Below are 21,803 nucleotides of genomic sequence, written 5' to 3'. Positions count from 1 at the left end.
TGTCTTCAGAGGATTTTTCTTCGATACATGCACATGTATATTTTTGGTGAGTATTCGGCTGTGTTCCTTAAATGGAAAATTATGTGCAGTGTTCAGAAAGACTTGAAGCTGATTTATGTTGTTGTTGTAGCTGCAGAAATCATCCATGAAGAAATTTCGAGGAATGTTGCCGAGTTAATGGTCCTTAGTAGGATAAAAATCCGCGTCTGTTCCGGTTACGTGGACCCAGAACGGTTAGCTGCTTTATCTGCATCCCAAGCGACCAAACCGGTGTTGTGTAAATTGGAACTGAATCGTGAACCGACAGCTAAATTCTTGTTATTTCACCTCTCAGTTTCAGGACTTTATGTCAATCGACCCTATATACATACTTACATACATACATACATATACTTATAGCTAAGGAATGTCACCTGATAGGGTCTATACTTCTTCATCCCGTCGGTGAAAATGATTCCTGTTCACTTCTTTGAGAGACTTAGCTTTATACTGGCAACAGCTGACTGAAAATGTTTAACCAATTTTTTTGTTTACCGTTACTTACATAATTGAAAACTTGACCTTATCTACCGAGGCGTGACTTCTGCTTTCCGGAGAAACTTTCCCTCGTATAATTTGGGTTTTTCTAAAGGTCATGTCACCGGCTTCTAATCGTACAATCAGTCTATTTCCTTTGGCGGTCGGTCAGCTGCTCAGTAAGGCAATTCTATATACTTATACATACATACTCGTATATACTCCAATTTATATCGCTGCGATGTCTACCAATATGCGTGACATTGAAAAATTTACTCACCGCTTCACATGCAACACCTTCGCATATTAAACACAACAAAAGCAAGCAGCAAAACGAACACCCTCACGACTCCAGCAAAAAAATGTGTAAAAAAGTTAACAACGGAAGTGGTAAGCAGAGAAGGCCACAGTTAGCGCACACACAGCGCCAGAAGCTATAAACTAGCCAGGGGACTTTGACTAGAATTTATACATATACCGAAGTACTTACGAATGTACGAGTATTTAACCATAAGCTCTTATGTTTTTCCATATCAAGTTTAAGGATTTTCTTAAATTGTTGTTGCACACAAGCAAGTGAAAATCGAATTTTTGAAGTCAGCAGTGGGACAATGCCTTGAAAGACTGTAGATTAAAGGTTGACTCAGAATTTTTTCTTTCTAAATGAGGGGTTTTATTGTTGCTGTTATAACGGCAGAATAATTTCCGAAATAATTTTGAGAAAGGTTGGCGGGTGACAGTCCTTGACCGGGTAAAAATATTGGATAGTCCCAGTTACGTAAACCCAACTGTCGTTGGTGTTCGGTAGTGATACCTACCCGTTCCTAAAATTTGATTTATTTGAGGTTCTATGATTTCTCTAAAGCATTACTAATATACCCTATATATGATTTAAAATATGCTCATTAAAGGACTTTTAGGTTCAAATTAGTACGAGAAGGTTAGAGCCTGTTTTTCAATTTCTGGTTAGCAGTCCTCTGTCACTTAAGTTTAAAAAGTAAAGAAACCATTGGGCCTGGCCAATGCAAAAATGACTCTCTCGCTGTGATATGATGTGATTTAGAAGTCACAAGACGGCTTGAAGGGAAGCTGGCTGCCTGCTGGCTCTAAATAATTGAAGCAGCCGTCGAGCCTGGCCAGTGTCAAAGTGACTCTTAAGCCCTGTTGTGATGTGATTTGGAAGTCATAAGGTGCGTTCAGTGCAAGCTGGCTCTATATAAGTAAAGCAGCCATCGGGTCTGTCCAATAATAAGGTTACTCTCACGCCGTGATATGATGTGATTGGGCAGTCACAAGTTGACTTTAAGGAAAGCTGGTTGCCTGCTGGGTCTAAATAAGTAAAGCAGTTATCGGGCCTGGTCAGTGCTAAGGTGACTCTCACGTCAAGTTCCGATGTGATTTGGAAGTCACGAGGTGACTACAGGGCAAGCTGGCTCAATATAAGTGAAATAGCCATCGGACCTGACCAATGCAAAAATGACTCTCTCGCTGTGATATGATGTGATTGGGAAGTCACAAGTTGACTTTAAGGAAAGCTGGCTGCCTGCTGGCTCTAAATAAGTGAAGCAGTTATCGGGCCTGGCCAGTGCTAAGGTGACTCTCACATCATGTTTCGATGTGATTTGGAAGTCTCAAGGTGACTACAGGGCAAGCTGGCTCTATATAAGTGAAATAGCCATCGGACCTGACCAATGCAAAAATGACTCTCTCGCTGTGATATGATGTGATTGGGAAGTCACAAGTTGACTTTAAGGAAAGCTGGCTGCCTGCTGGCTCTAAATAAGTGAAGCAGTTATCGGGCCTGGCCAGTGCTAAGGTGACTCTCACATCAAGTTCCGATGTGATTTGGAAGTCACGAGGTGACTACAGGGCAAGCTGGCTCAATATAAGTGAAATAGCCATCGGACCTGACCAATGCAAAAATGACTCTCTCGCTGTGATATGATGTGATTGGGAAGTCATAAGTTGACTTTAAGGAAAGCTGGCTGCCTGCTGGCTCTAAATAAGTGAAGCAGTTATCGGGCCTGGCCAGTGCTAAGGTGACTCTCACATCAAGTTCCGATGTGATTTGGAAGTCACGAGGTGACTACAGGGCAAGCTGGCTCAATATAAGTGAAATAGCCATCGGACCTGACCAATGCAAAAATGACTCTCTCGCTGTGATATGATGTGATTGGGAAGTCACAAGTTGACTTTAAGGAAAGCTGGCTGCCTGCTGGCTCTAAATAAGTGAAGCAGTTATCGGGCCTGGCCAGTGCTAAGGTGACTCTCACATCATGTTTCGATGTGATTTGGAAGTCTCAAGGTGACTACAGGGCAAGCTGGCTCTATATAAGTGAAATAGCCATCGGACCTGACCAATGCAAAAATGACTCTCTCGCTGTGATATGATGTGATTGGGAAGTCACAAGTTGACTTTAAGGAAAGCTGGCTGCCTGCTGGCTCTAAATAAGTGAAGCAGTTATCGGGCCTGGCCAGTGCTAAGGTGACTCTCACATCAAGTTCCGATGTGATTTGGAAGTCACGAGGTGACTACAGGGCAAGCTGGCTCAATATAAGTGAAATAGCCATCGGACCTGACCAATGCAAAAATGACTCTCTCGCTGTGATATGATGTGATTGGGAAGTCACAAGTTGACTTTAAGGGAAGCTGCCTGCTGGCTCTATATAAGTAAAGCAGCCATCGGGCCTGACCAATAATAAGGTTACTCTTACGCCGTGATATGATGTGATTGGGCAGTCACAAGTTGACTTTAAGGAAAGCTGGTTGCCTGCTGGGTCTAAATAAGTAAAGCAGTTATCGGGCCTGGTCAGTGCTAAGGTGACTCTCACGTCAAGTTCCGATGTGATTTGGAAGTCACGAGGTGACTACAGGGCAAGCTGGCTCAATATAAGTGAAATAGCCATCGGACCTGACCAATGCAAAAATGACTCTCTCGCTGTGATATGATGTGATTGGGAAGTCACAAGTTGACTTTAAGGAAAGCTGGCTGCCTGCTGGCTCTAAATAAGTGAAGCAGTTATCGGGCCTGGCCAGTGCTAAGGTGACTCTCACATCATGTTTCGATGTGATTTGGAAGTCTCAAGGTGACTACAGGGCAAGTTGGCTCTATATAAGTAAAGTAGTCATCGGGCCTGACCAATGGTAAGGTAACTCTCACGCCGTGATATGATGTGATTGAAAAATCGCAAGGTGACTTTAAGGGAAGCTGGCTGCTTGCTGGCTCCATATAAGTGAAGTAGTTATCGGGCCTGGTCAGTTCCAAAGTGACTCTTACGCTCTGTTGTCATGTGATTTGGAAGTCACAAAGTGACCTTACGGCCCTTGGGCTGTTGTCGAAGTCAATAAACATACACTCAGAGTTCTGTCATTCTGTCAAATTTTTTCTGATTTTGGCACATGCTGCTTGATTCGCAGCGGCATACAAAGTACTGAAGTCTACGCAGCCAAATTGTTGACATTTTCATTTTCGAAATTCAAATATAGCTAATAAAAATATTGCTTAAACTTTTAAAGAAAATTGTATACGAGAGAAACATATGATACGGTCCTGGTAATACAGGATTCCCAATGATCTACTTCTCTACTCACTTTCACTCTCTTTTTTTCTTTTTTTCTCTTCTTTTCTATCTCACACTCATTAAATTGCTAATGTGACGTCACACAAAATATTTTCTCCTACACTCTTATGCCTTCTCGATGTCGATCGAGTAACTATCAAACAGTCAAACAAATAGTATAATAGTTTAGTTTTATTTTATTATTGTCTGACAAACACATACACATGTGTATATATGTATGTAGTAAAAATAAGTTATTTTAACCACACATATGTTTGTTGACGTATATAAGTATATCCGTATCATCGCGACCACGTGGCGGAAATTCCTTATGTGCCATAGTGAAAGTGAATTAAACACATAAATTAACACATATACATCGTTACTTATGTATGTGTAGATGTACATATGTATGTCAGCATATCTGTGCAGTTATGCGTTTCGCCATTCGCGTGCATGTCTGCCATTTTTATAATAGTTGAATACCGTCAAATTACAGACATGTCTGCTGCTGCTCAACACTGCTGCTGATAAATATACATATGTGAGTTTTATACCCTGAACAGGGTATATTAAGCTTGCCACGAAGTTTGTAATACCCAGAAAGAAAAGTTGGATGAGTGAGTTGATTTAGCCATGTGCCTCTGCCTGTCTGGCTATACATATATACGGGAACTAGTAGTCCCTCATTTTTTGATGTATCAATCTGAAATTTCGCACACGTCATTTTCTCCCTAAAAAAGAGCTCATCTGTCGGCATCAGCGATATTGGCCTACTATAGCATATAGCTGTCATACAAACTGGCCAATCAAAATTAAGTACTTGTAAAAACAACTTTTTTATTTGAAAAGATGTCCACACGAAATTCGCTGCGAGTTAATATTCAAGGCATCTCTATAATCTCCGAAGAAATGTTTCAAATCGGACCACTATAGCATATAGCTGCCATACAAACTGACCAATCAAAATCAAGTTCTAGTATGAAAAACTTTTTCATTTGAAGAGATATGTTCACAAAATTTGGCATAGACTATTTTTCAAGATAAACCTAAAATCTCTAAACATATTGTTCAGATCGAACCACTATAGCATATAGCTGTCATATAAACTGAGCGCACAAAATGAAGTTCTGGTATAGCAAACTTTTTTATTTGGCAAGATATCACCCTTTAATTTGACACGGATTATTTTTCAATATAGGACTACAATATCTGAACAAATAATCTAGATCGGACCACTATAGCATATAGCTGTCATACAAACAGTGCGAAAAAAATCAAGTTCTAGTATGAAAAACTTTTTCATTTGAAGAGATATGTTCACGAAATTTGGCAAAGGCTATTTTTCAAGGTAAACCTACAATCTCTAAAGATATTGTTCAGATCGAACCACTATAGCATATAGCTGCCATACAAACTGAGCGAAACAAATCAAGTTAAATATCATTTTATACCATTTTATGCTATAAGAAATGCAGCTGTGAAGGGTATCAAAGCTACGGTGCCGCCAAAGTTAACATATTCTTTTGTTTTACATACATACGTACATACTATACATACAAACATTTGCGCTTAAATATAGTGGCCAGCGCAATGTTAACCCTTTTCTTTTTCAAATATTTCATTTGATTTGCTGATTTTTGGTTTCTTTTGGTTTTTGTATTTAACACGGCTTGTTGTTGCCAACAAACACACATATCTACATACATACAAATGCCACACGGCGCCATAAAAGGCGTACGCCATTATATTTATTCAATGCTGACACTGAAGTCTAACTTTTATAGTAAATAATGCCTACACACAATCTCACATACATATACGTATAAATATGTATGTAAGTAAGTAGCTGTATGTGAATACAACATGAAGTGGTTAATAATAAATAGCTTGTCTGATTATTGCATACAATTTGAGTTGACCGGGCGGTCACACTCCGAGTGTCAGGACATTCATTAAATGCCTACATGCTTCGCTGAAGGTTTGTATATATCTATATATGTTTATAAATAGACAGATAGACATTGAATGTATATACATATGTACATATAGAATATTATTTCGCCAGCAATCAGTCAGAAGAAAATATATGTATTTTTTAACTGGCTTGGCCGCGTTGGCTCTCTGAAGCTCATTGTACAATTTTTCTTTGCTAATTCGTAAACGCCTTTGCGAAGTTCTTACTTTTGAACAGCTGATGTTAGTGTTGGTGTTGTTCGAATCTTCGTTTCTTGTCTGATTTTTTAAAAAAACTTAGACAAGTCTTCATACCTCTTTTCTTAACGTCAGAGTTGCACTCATTTTCATGAAGGTCCGTTTCCTCGGTTCAAATCTTATACAGCAGAACAGAAAATCTGAATAGACTATCTACTTTGTATAGATCCAGTTCTTTAGGATTGTATGACAACAAATTAGGCTAGACTCACTGGGAGTTCTTACCAAAAACTCGGACAAGTTCTCATCGCTTTTTTCTTACCAATGGAGTAGTAGTTTCATATATGACGGTTCATTGCCTCATTTCAATTCTGCTATCATAGATTCAAATCTTTAGCGTTGTAGGATAGAAAATCAGGCAAAACCCAGCGAGTTTTTACAACAATCTAATCCATCTCATATCTTCTTTATATCGAAGGAGTTTCCCTTGTTTTTATGACTGTCCCTTAGGTTAGTTTAGGTTAGGTAAATTGGCTGATTAGTCGTGAGGTTACGAATCTCACTTGAACTGCTAGCGACGCTTGTCCATTATTATGCACAGAACTTTTAGGTATGCTTGAAAAAGGCCGTCGTATGGTATATCGACAAAACCTCTAAAGCCTGAAAATATCAATTCCAGCCAATTCGCTGGGTTCGTAAAAAGCATAGCAACCGAGATGCTTCAACTTTAGTCTGACTGGATAGTAGAGAAGAAAGTATCTAGATACTTCCGCCTCATTGCAACTTTGACATAATGGGGACTTCCTTTGACAAAGCCTTTATAATTTTTGAAGTCTCCGGTGATAGAAGATGTTGAAACTGAGTTAAATCTAGCGGCAATGTTGGATGAGTGTGATTTACTACTTGTTGTAAAAGTAGCATCGGTAGTATATTAAATTCAGGCTTATGCCTAAAAATCGTGTAGTTTTCGTGGGTTGGGATTTGCTTGTTTCGGAGTGGTTAGGTTGGAGCCATTCATAAAATAAATACGACTGCAGATCCGAATAACCGTGCAAATGTCTTTTCAAGCTCGAAGTGCTTCATGAAATATTGTATAACCTGGTGGTAATTGTATTATTCTCAAGTTAACCCCATGCAATCGGACCTTGTCTAAAGTAAAATGGTTTTTATCGATGATTTTTAACTGCGTGAAATATTTTGTGCTAAATGCCTTCATAGCTTCATGAAGATTTTGGCGATTTTCCAGTTAACCGATATTGTTTCACGACAAGGGAGTATTAACTCAATTCGACGAGTACAAAATGGATTGTATCTACCGTGGTATTGTAAAAAGCAACGGGAAAGCTAAGAAATGGTCTAGGCTTAAGCATGGTTTAAAAAATACTCATAAAAACTACATATCGGGGGCTTAACCTCAGGTTACATTCTTTTTATGAAAACAACTACTGTCGTGGGATTAATCAAAAGCCTCGGAAAAGACATTTGGTTTTTTATTTGGACATGAGAAGCGCTTTAAGGCTTGCAATTTTCTGCACGCTGCTGTAAATTACTCACACGCTCATAGATAAAATCACAAATGGCTGCTTTGGTCAGCAAAATCTGAGGATGTAAATGAAGCCCTAAACTTCAGTTATAATTTACTAAATATATAAATATGTCAATTATCGAAATTATTTTTATTTTGGCTTCATTACGCCATTATTAATTAACCGTGTACGCGTCCGTTTCGGTATGTTGCACGAACATATGGTATCATTCTATAAGTGTCATCGCCCTCCATGGTTCCACCTATGTAAGCAAGCTCAGTAAACTTGTACCTAGATATTACTTATAACTGTCATAGCAACCTGTGAGTCCCATTATGTTTAACGGTAGTTTTCGTGGGTTTTGTAGATCTATATGTGTACAAATGTTATAATCTGCGAGTATGACAAGGTAAGTTAAGCAAATAGAGAGAAGAGTCACTCATACAACTGACAGCTAATTTAACTTGAAAAAAAAAAAACATTATTGTTATTGTATACAGTACACGGTCAAAAAATTGTGAACCAAAGTTATGCTATGTTGGATTGAAGTAGTTAAAGTTTCGGTTAGTGTGTCTGTCATATTCAAATATTGTGGGGCATATGTCACTTCAGCTCAGTAAATCGGAAACTTATGGAGTTCTTAGCAAAATTAAGTTTCAAGCTCTTGTTTCGCTGAAGTTTTTTTTTATCAAGATAAATACTTCTGAAAATTTTAACAAATCCGTAAAGACTTTAAGAAGATCGTGATCAAATCGTGATCCGGGTTTGTCCGGAAAGTAATAAGACCGATTTTGTTTCGCTGCGACTGTACTTCGAAGCATGCGCACATCGACTGGATTCGATAGAGTGCGTTCCTAGCTAACGATCGAGTGGCTGGTCAGTTGTCGCCGAGCACCTGGAGAGTCCGGACAAACTCCTTCGCGCGACGTATTTCTTTTTCTGTGTAAGCCGAAAAAAGCAGCGTTCGTTAGAGCAGAGGTGCGTGTTTAAATTCTGTATGAAACTCGGTAAATCTGCGACAGTGACGTTTGATATGATTAAGTAGGCTTACCCAGATATTGCTTTAGCAAGAAGTGGTGTGTTTCGGTGACATCAGGGCTTTTTGTCGGGCCGGGAAGAGGTCGCTGATGAAGACCGTGCTGAGAGAACTGCGACTTCGACAAAAATATCAAAGGCATCGTCCACCACGCATATGTTCCTTATGGACGAACCGCCAACGCCAAGTTTTAAGTGGAAGAAGGCGCACTCAAACGAAGGATCAATCGCGTCCGACAAGACATTGCAGCCGATTTGAAGTTGCACCACGACAACGCCCCGGCTTAAACCGCCTTTCTTGTGAACAGCTACCTAAGTATTCCAAAGCTTCCACAGCCGCTCTACAACCGATATGTGGCCCACCGGACTTTTTTGTTTCCTTGCCTGAAAAGGCCGATGATAGGGGATCCAAGCATCATGCACCTCGGCTCTCAAAGCTATTCCGTAGAAGGCCTGGCTGCATCGACACAGGAGGAGTCTATTTTGAAAGTTTTTAAAGAATTATAACAATTAGTTCAATATTTTTTTAAAATCGACTCAGTCCTATTACTTTCCATACAAATATTGTATGTCAAAAAACTGCTATAATCAAATTCCTCTTGTTCTGTATCTTCTTTATTGACGTAGACACAGTTAACGGGATTATAGCCGAGTTTCCAACAGCGTAACAGCCGTTCTTCCTTCTCGCTGCTTGGTGCCAATCCGAGATTCCAAGTGTAGTCAGGTTCTTCTCCACCTAGTCTTTTCAACAGAGCGGAGGTCTTCCTCTTTCTTTGTTTCTTCCGGCGGGTACTGCATTCACTACTTTCAGAGCTGGAGTGTTTCCATCTATTCGGACAACATGACCTAGCCAGTATAGCCGCTGTCTTCTAATTTGCTGTACTGTGTCAATGCCGTCATATATCTCGGTCAGCACCGTTGCTAATGCGCAAAGGATCATAAATCTTCCTCAGAACCCTTCTCTAGAAAACTCAGAACACTGATTCATCAGCTGTTGTCATCGTCCATGCCTCTGTACCGTGTAGCAGGACGGGGATAATAAGTGACTTCTAGAGTTTGGTCTTTGTTCGTCGAAAGAGGACTTTACTTCTCAATTGCCTACTCAGTCGCTGTTGTTGGTGTCAATGCTGGTTCCAAGACAGACGAAATTATCAACGATTTCGAAGTTATGACTGTCAACAGTAACGTCGGTGCCTTAAAGCGAGTGTGACGACTGTTTGTTTGATGACAGGAGATATTTCGTCATGCCCTCGTTAGAGTCGTGTAGAAGTTCACGCAAGTGAGGAAAGTCTGATCGCCATACACTTGGTAGTGGCCACAAACGATTATTTTACATATTGCTCAAGCAGCTTACGACTTCCGGCATTAGACCAAGAAGCCTCTCGGTAGCCAAAGAACCTCCGTTTGAAGGCGACACAAAGTGAGAAGGCGAAGTATCCCTACTTAGAGTTGTGCATTGGGTTTGCGACCCACGTAAAAAACCTCGGTTGAGAGACTCCCCTTTCGATGACGATCTCTAATCCACTAAAACTATAATAATCAAATTCGGTTGGGACAAATCCTATAAAGACATCTACCGAGAGTGTGGAAGTGGGTAAATTAGGATTATAACTTCGCCAATTCTTCATATCAGGGTTTTGGCAGCGCTCATATTTAAGTGAAATCACATATCTTGGGACCCGTCCGATCGGTTTCAACCAAATTCAGTAAGTACAAGTTCACAGAAAAAAACCCGTTGACTTGCAGGTGGAGCGCTTAAAAAAGTTGATTCGCTACATCGAGGGCACACTGTAGCCTCAACGAAAATATCACCAAATAATTGACAAAATTTAACGGAACCTCAAACCTTAACACATTTTTGAAATAAGTACACGACATTTATGGCATTAACATACTTCCGTAATTTAGCGAAAACTCCTCAATGACTCTACCTTCAACAGCAATGACAAATCCAAATGGCATCATTTACCCACCTAACCAACAACAAACAAAACAAGCAACAATGGAAAGTAGAAGTTTTTTTTTATTATTTTTTAGAGGTTTCCAAGTCGTCATTTTCGTCATTTCGATCGGAATTAAATCATGGCATGTGAGTTCCATAAATTCTCCATATTGTTATTGTTGTTGCAGGGGACTAGTAAAACCTTCAGCATATGCAGACTGGCACGCGATATAGGCGGCAAGCAGCTATAATCATATTCTAGTTCACAACAAAAAGTGAAAGCAAATATATATTTACATGCATATATGCATATATGCATATATATACATATGTACATATATATTGTATATACTATATATGTATGTACATTCATATATACATATATTATTTGTAACAGCTGCTGGAACGGCACAGAAGGTTAACAGGAAGGTCCACGCTCCTGCACTCATACTCCAAGGAATTGCATACACTTCACACATACACACACACACACGCGCGTTTGCAATAACAATAGTATTCCGCATGCGATATATACTAAGTAGAGGTTTGTTAGCAATACTTAGGTCTATGGAGTAATGGACACCATGCCACCAGACAGCTGGAGCGATGGGCGACTCCGCCGGTCGCGCCGGCATAATTCCGCTACATACAATATCAACACACTCATAAAAAACAACTCAAGCAACTATTTACATATACATATAGACGCATACACACACAAATTTAGACGCTTATGAAGTTCAGCCGTCGTGACAACGCTTCTGGTTGATTTTGTTTGATGCTCGTCGGTTGGGGAAAAAACAATCGCTCACTCGCCGCTTCATTCAGTCCTTTGATGGCGGCGAAAGGACTTTGACGCGCGCAAAGTCCTTTCACGACTTTAACAACACACACAGCACAAATTAGAGACAAGCGAACGCAATAAAAAAAAAACAACAACAACAACGACAAAAAGGCCGAGCAAACACGTCGTGCATTGTAGTACGAGCGCGAGCACGAGTCATCGATGCGCAGTTGGTTGTGCGGTCGCTAGCGAAACGCAGCGTCGCAAAGTCGGCTAAAGTTGGCTAAAGTCAGCAAGGCGCTTAAGCTTAGTGTATAGTTGGCTAGAATACTAGCACAGTGTTGCATAGTGTATAGTGGCGCAGAGCAGCGTGTTTGCCAGCGGTCGTTGGTGTTTGTTAGTGACGTCGGTCAAAGTACTGCTGCACTTACGTTGAGCTCGAAGTAATGCTAACGGTGCTGAATTGACGTAATTAGTATTAGCGCAAGAAAAATAAAATAGAATTGTCGCGAAAATTGGCAAAAATAAGAATAATATGTGAAATATAAATGGAAAAAGTTGTGTTTATTTGAAAAAGTGTTAACCATAACGTGAGGGAGGAAATACGTAAGTTTGTTTCGGCAGTAAAAAGTAATCATATTTGGAAAAAAGTAGTAAAAATCGGAAAAAGCACTTAAAAAGTAATTAAAATCGGAAAAAAGTCCTTAAAAAGTAATAAAATAATTAAAGAAAAAATAAAAGTATAAACAAAAGTGTGTATATTGTAGAATATATACAAAAAATGTATGTATTTTTACATATAACGTAAAAAATAAATTGGCAACGCGTTTCTTGCGTGTTTTGTGACGGATTCAGTGAGTCTTAAACTTTATGGCACTAAAATTGTTATTATTGTTTCCGCATATGTGCAAGTTGAACGGATTTGAAAGCTGTTCTAACAACAAAGAGATTAAAAAATAAAAATATAAAAAATTAGAATGAATAAACAAAAAAAATTAATAAAATTAATTACAAAAATTAATAAATTTAATTAAAAACTTAATTACAAATATTTAAAAAACTTTTAAATTACTAATGAAAATTACCAACATTTAATTAACTAAAAAAATAATAATATTAATTAAAGAAATCATTAATTTTAATTAAAAATTTTAAGTAACTTATTTACAAATATTAAAAAAAATATTTAAATAAATAAAATTGATTACAAACATTTAATTAACTTTAATCATAATAGAACTAATTACAAAATGTATTTAATTAAATTAAATATTTTAAGAAGCTTAATTACAAATAATAAAAAAATATATTTCAACTAATAATAGTTACAAACATATGTATAATTAACCATAAAAATAAAAAAGAAATTATTATCAAAATTAATAAAATTTATTACATAAATAAATTTAACTGTACAAAAATAATAAATTAATTACTAAAATTAATCCTTATGGGACTAAAATCAGAACTATGGCTTCCGGGTTGAAAGAAACATAATAATAAAAAACTAACTATAATAAAATTAAAATAAACAAAAGAAAAAAATTAATATATGTACATATAATAAAAATTATTTCCAAAAATTAATTACAAAAATTGAAAAAAGGAATAAATTAAATTACTTTAAAAAAATGTACAGAATTAACTACAAAAGTTACAAAAAAAAATAACTATAAAAATTATTTAATTAATTTTAATTAGAAAAATTAGTAAAAATTAAGTACAAAAAATGTTAAAATAAATCAAAGAAATTGAATTTAGTATTATATAAAACATATATAAATTATAATTATAAAACATATACATATAAATTATAAAAAATAATAAAATATTTATATTAAAAAATTAATTAATGTAATCAAAATAAAAAAAATAATCTAAATTAAAACATATATAAATTATAATTAAAAAAACATATATAAATTATAAAAAAAAAATAAAATATTTATATTAAAAAATTAATTAATGTAATCAAAATTAAAAAAAATAATCTAAATTAAACATTTTAATAAAAAAAAAACTTAAACTTAAATTGTTTTAATTAGAAAAATTAATAAAAATTAAGCATACAAAATTTTCAAATAAATTAAAGAAATTTAATTAGGTATTTGTTGGAGAGAACGAAGCAATTTAATTGCAACCCTGCGAAGAATCCATAGCACTGTAACTTAAGTTAAGCTGTCATATAATATCTGTAACCAACATAACTCACTTCCATTAAATTGATTGAAATAAACACATGTAAAACAACAGGTTATGGGCCCAGGGCATACATTTTTAAATTAAAGTCATATTTTATCATCTGTATTAAATAAAAAGATTCGTACATCATCAATTGCATCATATATGGTGATAGTGGTATAAATGGCGAGCTCAACAGTGAGGATTGATCCGCTAAACGCGGATAACTACGATACGTGGAAGTTGCACATGCGTGCAATTCTTGTGAAAGCTGATTTATGGAGCTACGCATCTGGAGCTATACCTTGTCCAAACGACAACAACGCAGCGAAGTGGATACATTTCGATCAGAAGACCTGTGCTGATATAATGCTTTCAATTACACCATCAGAATTGGGTCTGATAACTGAATGCGAAACATCACACGAAATGTGGAAAAAGTTGGAGTCTACGTTCCAGTCAAAGGGTCCTGCGCGAAAAGCTACCCTACTGAAACGTATTGCACTCGCCCGCATGAAGGAGGGTGATAACGTTCGCGAACATTTAAACGAATTTTTCCATGCTGTCAACAAATTGAAGGAAATAAATGTTACTGTTGGGGATGATTTATTAACTATATTGCTTCTTTATAGTTTACCCGATTCGTTTGAGACGTTCCGATGTGCGCTGGAAACTCGAGATGAACTCCCTAAGCCAGACATTTTAAGAGTAAAGATACTGGAAGAAGAACAATCCAGACAAGCAAAAGAAGCAGCAGCAGAGCATAATGTGTTAATTGCTCAACGAAGAACAAACGTCAGAAATACAAGTGATGGTAAGTCTTCTAACAATCACAACAAAAAGTCAACAAAAGAAAAGCAAGATAAACGAACTTGCTACAAGTGCGGCGAAGTTGGTCACATATCGCCAAATTGTCCATCAAGACAAAGGGTAAAAAACTACAACGCAACTACTGGAACGAAAAAGGAGAACTTCGAAAAATCCATGTTTTTCGAATCAGCACGTACAATAACCAATTCCGGCGAATATTGGTGCTTAGACAGCGGCTGTTCATCACATATGAGTGCAAAAAAGAGCGAATTCAATAACTTTAGAGAGATTAGCAAGACTCTCAGCCTAGCAAACAACAACACAGCTGAAATCACGGGTATAGGCAACGTTAAAGTTATTATCAACGAAAATAAGAGCGAAGAGCGAATTAATTTCGAAAATGTATTGTATGTTAAAGATTTAAGAACGAATTTGCTATCTGTTTCAAAAATTGCGAATAAGGGGTATGAAGTAATTTTTCGGCGAAATGAAGCTGTCATTTCAAAGAATGGGGAAACTATTCTGACAGCGATAAGAATCGGTGACTTGTACTACGTTAAAGGTTTTGATCAATCTGCGAGATTTTCGCAAATGAAGTCAAATAGCATAAACACATGGCACGTACGAATGGGCCATCTAAACGAAAAAGACTTAAAACGCGCAATTGGTATGGTACACGGTATAAATTTTAATACAAATGAAAAACTGCAAACTTGCGAAATTTGTTTAAGCGAAAAACAAACACGAGAAAGATTTTCAAAGCAGAGGGACCAACGTACAACCGAGTTACTGGAGATTGTACACAGCGACGTTTGCGGTCCAATGAAGGTTTGCTCACATTCGGGTGCAAAGTACTTTGTGACATTCACTGACGATTTTTCGAGATTTTCCGAGGTTTATTTCATGAAAAATAAGTCAGAAGTCTTAGAAAAATTTAAAATATTTAAGAATATGGCGGAAACGTATACAGGGAAGAAAGTTAAAATACTACAGACAGACAACGGGTTGGAGTATATGAGTAACGAATTTCAAAACTATTTAAATGAATGTGGAATTAAGCGGCGTTTGACCGCTCCTTATACACCACAGCAGAATGGCATAGCTGAAAGAAAAAATAGAACTCTTTTAGAAATGTCTAGATGCATGTTAACACAAGCAAGATTAAAAACAATATTTTGGGCAGAGGCTGTAAACACAGCGAACTATATTCGAAATAGGTGTCCCACAAAAGTCCTAGAAGATGAAGTGCCTATCAAGATGTGGTCAGGTAAAACTCCCACAGTCATTCACTTCAGACCATTTGGTTTAAAATGTTACGTTTTAATAAAAGATAAGTCAAATGGAAAATTTGATTCCAGGTCTGAAGAGTGTATACTAGTAGGTTATTCGAATGAAGCTAAAGCGTATCGATTGTGGTCTCCTGAAAAGAAGAGGATTCTAGTCAGTCGAGATGTGAAATTTTTAGATGAAACATTTGATAGAAATGATTATAAGTACTGTGAAGATGGATCTGTGGAGATAGATTTCGATACACGAAAAGATGAAAGCATAGTTGAATCTGAGAAAATAATTGAGGGGTCTTCAAGCGAAAGTGAAAATGAAGACATAAATACTGAATTAATCGTTCCGAAAAGGGGCAAAGGTAGACCAAAGCTAATTCGAACTGGAACGCGCGGACGGCCCAAGAAGTCATTTCAAGAAGTCAAAACTAAGAAAAACGATACTGAATCTGAATCTAGTGTAGATTTTGAAGAATGCGAATATGCAAATATATCAGTAGAAAATGATCCAACTAGTTTTCAAGAAGCTATAAACAGTGAAGAATGTAATATGTGGCTGCGTGCCGTTGAAAATGAATATATGGCTCAAATTTCAAACAAAACATGGGACATAGTAGATCGACCTGTAGGACGAAAAGTTATTGGGAATCGTTTTGTGTTTCGTACAAAAGAAGGCAATGTTAAAAAAGCACGCCTAGTAGCAAAAGGGTGCTCGCAACGTCCAGGGGAGGATTTCAATATCACTTATTCCCCAGTTACAAGATTGACATCGATCAGAATGATGGCTGCAATTGCAACCCAAAAGAATCTTCAAATACATCAAATGGATGTTATGACTGCTTACTTGAACGGTGACCTAGACGAAGCAGTATATATGGAAATACCTGAATATTTAGATGTAATCCTTAAAAAGGTAGCAGCAGGATATCCGACACACATAAAAAAGGCTAAAGCTGAAGAAATACGACGTACAGCAGAAAATTGGCAGAAGTCAATATCGAAAATCAAAGATCCGGTATGTAGACTACACAAATCGTTATATGGGTTACGACAGTCTGGTTTTCAATGGTATCAAAAATTAACGAATAAACTAAGACAAATAGGATTTAATGCATCTAAATGCGATCCATGTTTATTTATATTGAAACAAAAATCTAAGATAATGTTAATTACAGTGTATGTAGATGATTTGCTCATTGCTACGAATGATCATGAATGGTTAAAAGAAGTCAAGAAATCTCTTTCGGAAAGTTTTGAAATGAAAGATTTAGGACCAGTTAAAATATGTCTGGGTATTGAATTTAAACAAGATTTGAAGAATCATACACTATTTTTAAATCAACGAGATTACGCTATTAATGTTTTAAAACGTTTTAAAATGGAAGACTGTAAACCAGTCAAGACACCCCTCGAATACAATTGCAAACTTGAAAAACCAGTTATGTCAGACAACAAAGAAATACAGAATATTCCATATCAGAGTTTAATTGGTGCTCTATTGTATTTGGCTGTAACAACACGACCTGATTTAGCATTCGCAGTTAATTTTCTAAGCCAATTCAATTCTAATTATAGTTTCGAGCATTGGAAAGCGGCCAAAAGAGTACTGAGGTATTTAAAAGGAACTTTAAATTATGGCTTACTATATGAGCAGACAGATGAAGATATGTATGCAGTCGTCGATGCTGATTGGGGTGGTAATCTAACCGATAGACGTTCATATTCCGGTTACGCTTTTATATTGGCTGGAGCCGCAATATCCTGGGAAGCCCGTAAGCAGAAGACAGTATCACTTTCAAGCACCGAATCCGAATACATGGCTTTGAGTGAAGCTACAAAAGAGGCTATGTACTTACGAGAAATGGTGAATGAGATCGGTTTTAAGCACGAAAGTATAACGATTTACAACGACAGCCAAAGTGCACAGAAGTTAGTGCAGAGCATGGCATTCCATTCACGTACTAAGCACATAGACGTACGTCATCACTTCATACGCGAGAAGCATCAAAGCGGCGATATCAACTTGAATTATATGCCTACAGAAGATATGCCAGCTGATGTCCTTACCAAAGGATTGCCTGTGGAAAAACACTACAAATGCATCGAAAATATGGGCATGACGAATAAATGTTCATAAATTATAATGCAATCAAAATTCTTCGAGGGGAGGTGTTGGAGAGAACGAAGCAATTTAATTGCAACCCTGCGAAGAATCCATAGCACTGTAACTTAAGTTAAGCTGTCATATAATATCTGTAACCAACATAACTCACTTCCATTAAATTGATTGAAATAAACACATGTAAAACAACAGTATTATATATAATATTAATTAAAAAATTAAAAACACGCATTCATTACAAAATTAAATAATATGATTAAATTTTTAATTAATCTTAAATAAAATATTAATAAAATTAATTACAAAAATTAAATTAATTATAAATTATTAAAGAAATTAAGTGCAAAATTAAATTAACGGTTATTTATTAATGAAATGAAAATGAATAAGTAAAATTAAAACAATTAAATTAATTAATTAATGATTTAATTTCGGTATTTTTTTATAGTAAAAAATAAAAATGAAATATAAAAAAATTATTTATATAATTAAATTAATAGTAAAAAAAATATAAAAAAGTATTTATCAAATTTATTGAAAAAATCAATACTCGTATATATTTAACATAATTAAGCTCAAAATTAAATGAAAGGTAAATAATTAATAATATTATTTACAAAATTAATAAATCTTATTTAATTTTTTTCTAATGAAAATAAAACATGGAAAAATTAATTTATATAACTAAAAAAGTAGTTAATCTAAAAAATGTTTATCGAATTAATTAAAAAATCAATATATAATTAACATAATTAAGTTCAAAATTAAATTAACGGTAAATAATTAATAAAATTATTTACAAAATTACTAAAATAAATTAAGAAAAATTAAATGAATTAAAAAAAATTAATGCAAGCGGTACATAATTTAATTTAATTTCTTTCTAATAAAAATAACAGAAAAAAAATAATAAATATTATTAAATTAATGGTTAATCTAAAATAAAGTTTTAATTAATAAAAAAAATTAAATAAAGTATTAATGATGAACAGAATTGAGTTCAAAATTAAATTAAAGGTAAATAATTAATAGAGTTATTTACAAATCTTAGTAAAATAAGTCCACAAAAATTAAATTAATTAAAAAAAATTAATAAAAGTTTAATCATTAGTTAATAATTTTTCTATAATAAAAATAAAAAGTGAAAAAAGTAGTTAATATAATTAAATAAAATAAAATTTTAATAGAAGTAATTAAAAAAAATTAAATTAATTAAAAATTAATTAAATAATTGAGTTCAAAATTAATAAAATTATTGACAAAATTAATAAAATAAATCCACAAAAATTAAATCCAATTAATTAAATTAATTAAAAGAAAAATTAATAAAAGTTGTGCATAGCTTAATTTCAGTTTTTAGTAGTTATTACTAGGATTCGTCTATTGTTTTGAGTGATTTGGTTGAAATTACAAAAAATATAATAAAATAAAAAAAAAAATTTAAACAATGAATTAAAAAAATTAAAAACAGAAATAAAAATTAATTAATATTATTTATATACAGAAAAAAGGCATATATTTATTTATGCCCATCCAAATGATTTTTTCATTCTTAAAAACATTATGACATAAAAAAATTAAAAAATATATTTTTTTTAAGAAATGAAATAAAATACTGATATTGAAAATAAGATTAAATACCTCGCAAATTTAAATAAAAAAATCCAAATGCAAAACAAATAATTAATTAAATAAGTGCTTTAGTGTTCACATGCATTCTTGTTACGAAACATATGTCGCCTTAAAAAACTGTGAGAAAAGAAAATAAAACAGTTATCATGACCGTTATTATTATTATCAATGTGTATGTATGTGTGTGTGTGTGTGAAATTCAATCTTTGCGTATGCGCAATCAACCAAGTAGTTGTATTGGTTGTTTGATTGTGGCCGTGTTTGCATTGCGCCACAGCTAGTTACATACAGTGCCGGTTGGAAATATTGTGTCAGTCAAAATACAAAACATATGCAGAGGTTTAAGTTAATGGACCAAATTGAAATAAAAGTGTGAATAATGTGCGTCGGAACTTAAACATTTCATGAGCTTCCTCTCCAAATATTTCCATTAGTCTTTATAAACTAAATTATATACCCTTCACACAGTAGATGGGTTTTAAGGGCAAGTTATCGGGAATATAACTTCGAATAAACAACCCGTAATCTTACTTTAACTACTCTTTATTTGAAGAGGTAATATCGAGACTCGAGATTAGGAATGGAACAATTCCCAAAGTAATCTTAGCTTGATGAACTTCATCTTCGCCTTCAAACGGATGTTTTTTGGCTGCATGTGCCTTATGTAAGATAATAGTTTTTCCAAGTGAATGGTGCTCAGAGAACTTACTTTACTTGCGTGAACTTCTAAATATGACTCCATCCTCCTATGAATTTGAGAGCTTTAATAAGGATAAAGCTGGGAATTCACCAGAATAGTCTTATTCTTCTCTACTGGCGTAGACACCGCTTACGCAATTATAGCCGAGTCAACAACAGCGCGCCAGTCGTTTCTTCTCTTCGCTGCGTGGCGCCAATTGGATTTCCACTTGGTCCTTCCAACGGAGTGGAGATCTTCCTCTTGCTCTCCTTCCCGCGGCGGGTACTGCGTCGAATACTTTCAGAGCTGGAGTGTTTTTGTCCATCCGGACAACATGACCTAGCCAGCGCAGCCGCTGTCTTTTAATTCGCTGAACTATGTCAATGTCGTCGTATATCTCGTACAGCTCATCGTTCCATCGAATGCGATATTCGCCGTGTCATCGTCCAAGCCTCTGCACCATATAGCAGGACGGGAATTATGAGCGACTTATAGAGTTTGGCTTTTGTTCGTCGAGAGAGGACTTTACTTTTCAATTGCCTACTCAGTCCTAAGTAGCACCTGTTTGCAAGAGTAATCCTGCGTTGGATTTCCAGGCTGAAATTGTTGGTGGGGTTAATGCTAGTTCCTAAATAGATGAAATTATCTATAACTTCAAAGTTATGACTGTCAACAGTGACGTGAGAGCCAAGTCGCGAGTGCGACGACTGTTTGTTTGATGACAGGAGATATTTCGTCTTGCCCTCGTTCACCGCCAGGCCCATTTGCGTTGCTTCCTTGTTCAATCTGGAGAAAGCAGAACTAACGGCGCGGGTGTTGTGGCCGATGATATTAATATCATCAGCATACGCCAGCAGTTGTACACTGCTCGATTAAGTTCTGCAGTTCGAATAATTTTCTCCAGCAGCAGATTGAAGAAGTCACACGATAGGGAGTCGCCTTGTCTGAAACCTCGTTTGGTATCGAACGGCTCGGAGAGGTCCTTCCCGATCTTGACCAGAATAGTCACGTAATGATTTTTAGACTATATTCTGTTGTTAACAGTTATTGTAACGTCTTGACAGTCAAACAATGGTCGTAGTAATATGGTTCCATATGCCAAGCCCAGTCAAAGCCTTCGGAAAGAATATACACTCCATTGTTCTGAAAGTGGCGAACGAGTTGCTTTCCTTTGGTTTTGAAAAAACCAAGTATAGAAGCACTCACTTTCGCGACAGTATAAACGAAGACAAAAGCAAGAAACAATGAACATTTAAGTATTGAAGTCTCGGCCACTATCGCGCTTAATAGTTTCACGCCACTGATTTCCACACTTTCTACACGCATGTGACGTATTTGAAGACGATAGTGACTTGCAATAAATCAACGTCACTTGACGCATTCACTGCCGCATTGCATTGATTTGTGCGTTCGGCCTCATCACGTGCCGCTTCGGCACTTTGCAATGCTAATTAAGTCGCGGAGTTGCGAACCGGCCTTCTCAAAGCGGTTGCCACACAAATCCTTGCTTGATATTCACTGCTTCATTGCTTACAGTTAGCAATTTAAAGGCTAGCAAGGTTTGCAAATACAGCCTACCTT

The 21,803-nt window shown here is 35.9% G+C and overlaps 1 protein-coding gene across 1 annotated transcript in view; it reads left to right on the top strand.

The window, feature by feature from the left end:
- Positions 1-11,590: 11,590 nt before the first annotated feature.
- The window catches only part of LOC105222594 (glycine receptor subunit alpha-2), a 35,401-nt gene continuing 25,188 nt past the window's right edge, over positions 11,591-21,803 (top strand). Inside the window, exon 1 of the mRNA XM_049451679.1 lies at positions 11,591-12,124. The gene's annotated coding sequence lies outside the window, so the exon portion shown is untranslated. The remainder of the gene's footprint in view (positions 12,125-21,803) is intronic.

The sequence above is a fragment of the Bactrocera dorsalis genome, chromosome 3 (genome assembly GCF_023373825.1).
Source record: "Bactrocera dorsalis isolate Fly_Bdor chromosome 3, ASM2337382v1, whole genome shotgun sequence".
NCBI lineage: Eukaryota > Metazoa > Arthropoda > Insecta > Diptera > Tephritidae > Bactrocera > Bactrocera dorsalis.
This window is presented reverse-complemented; position numbering and strand designations above follow the sequence as displayed.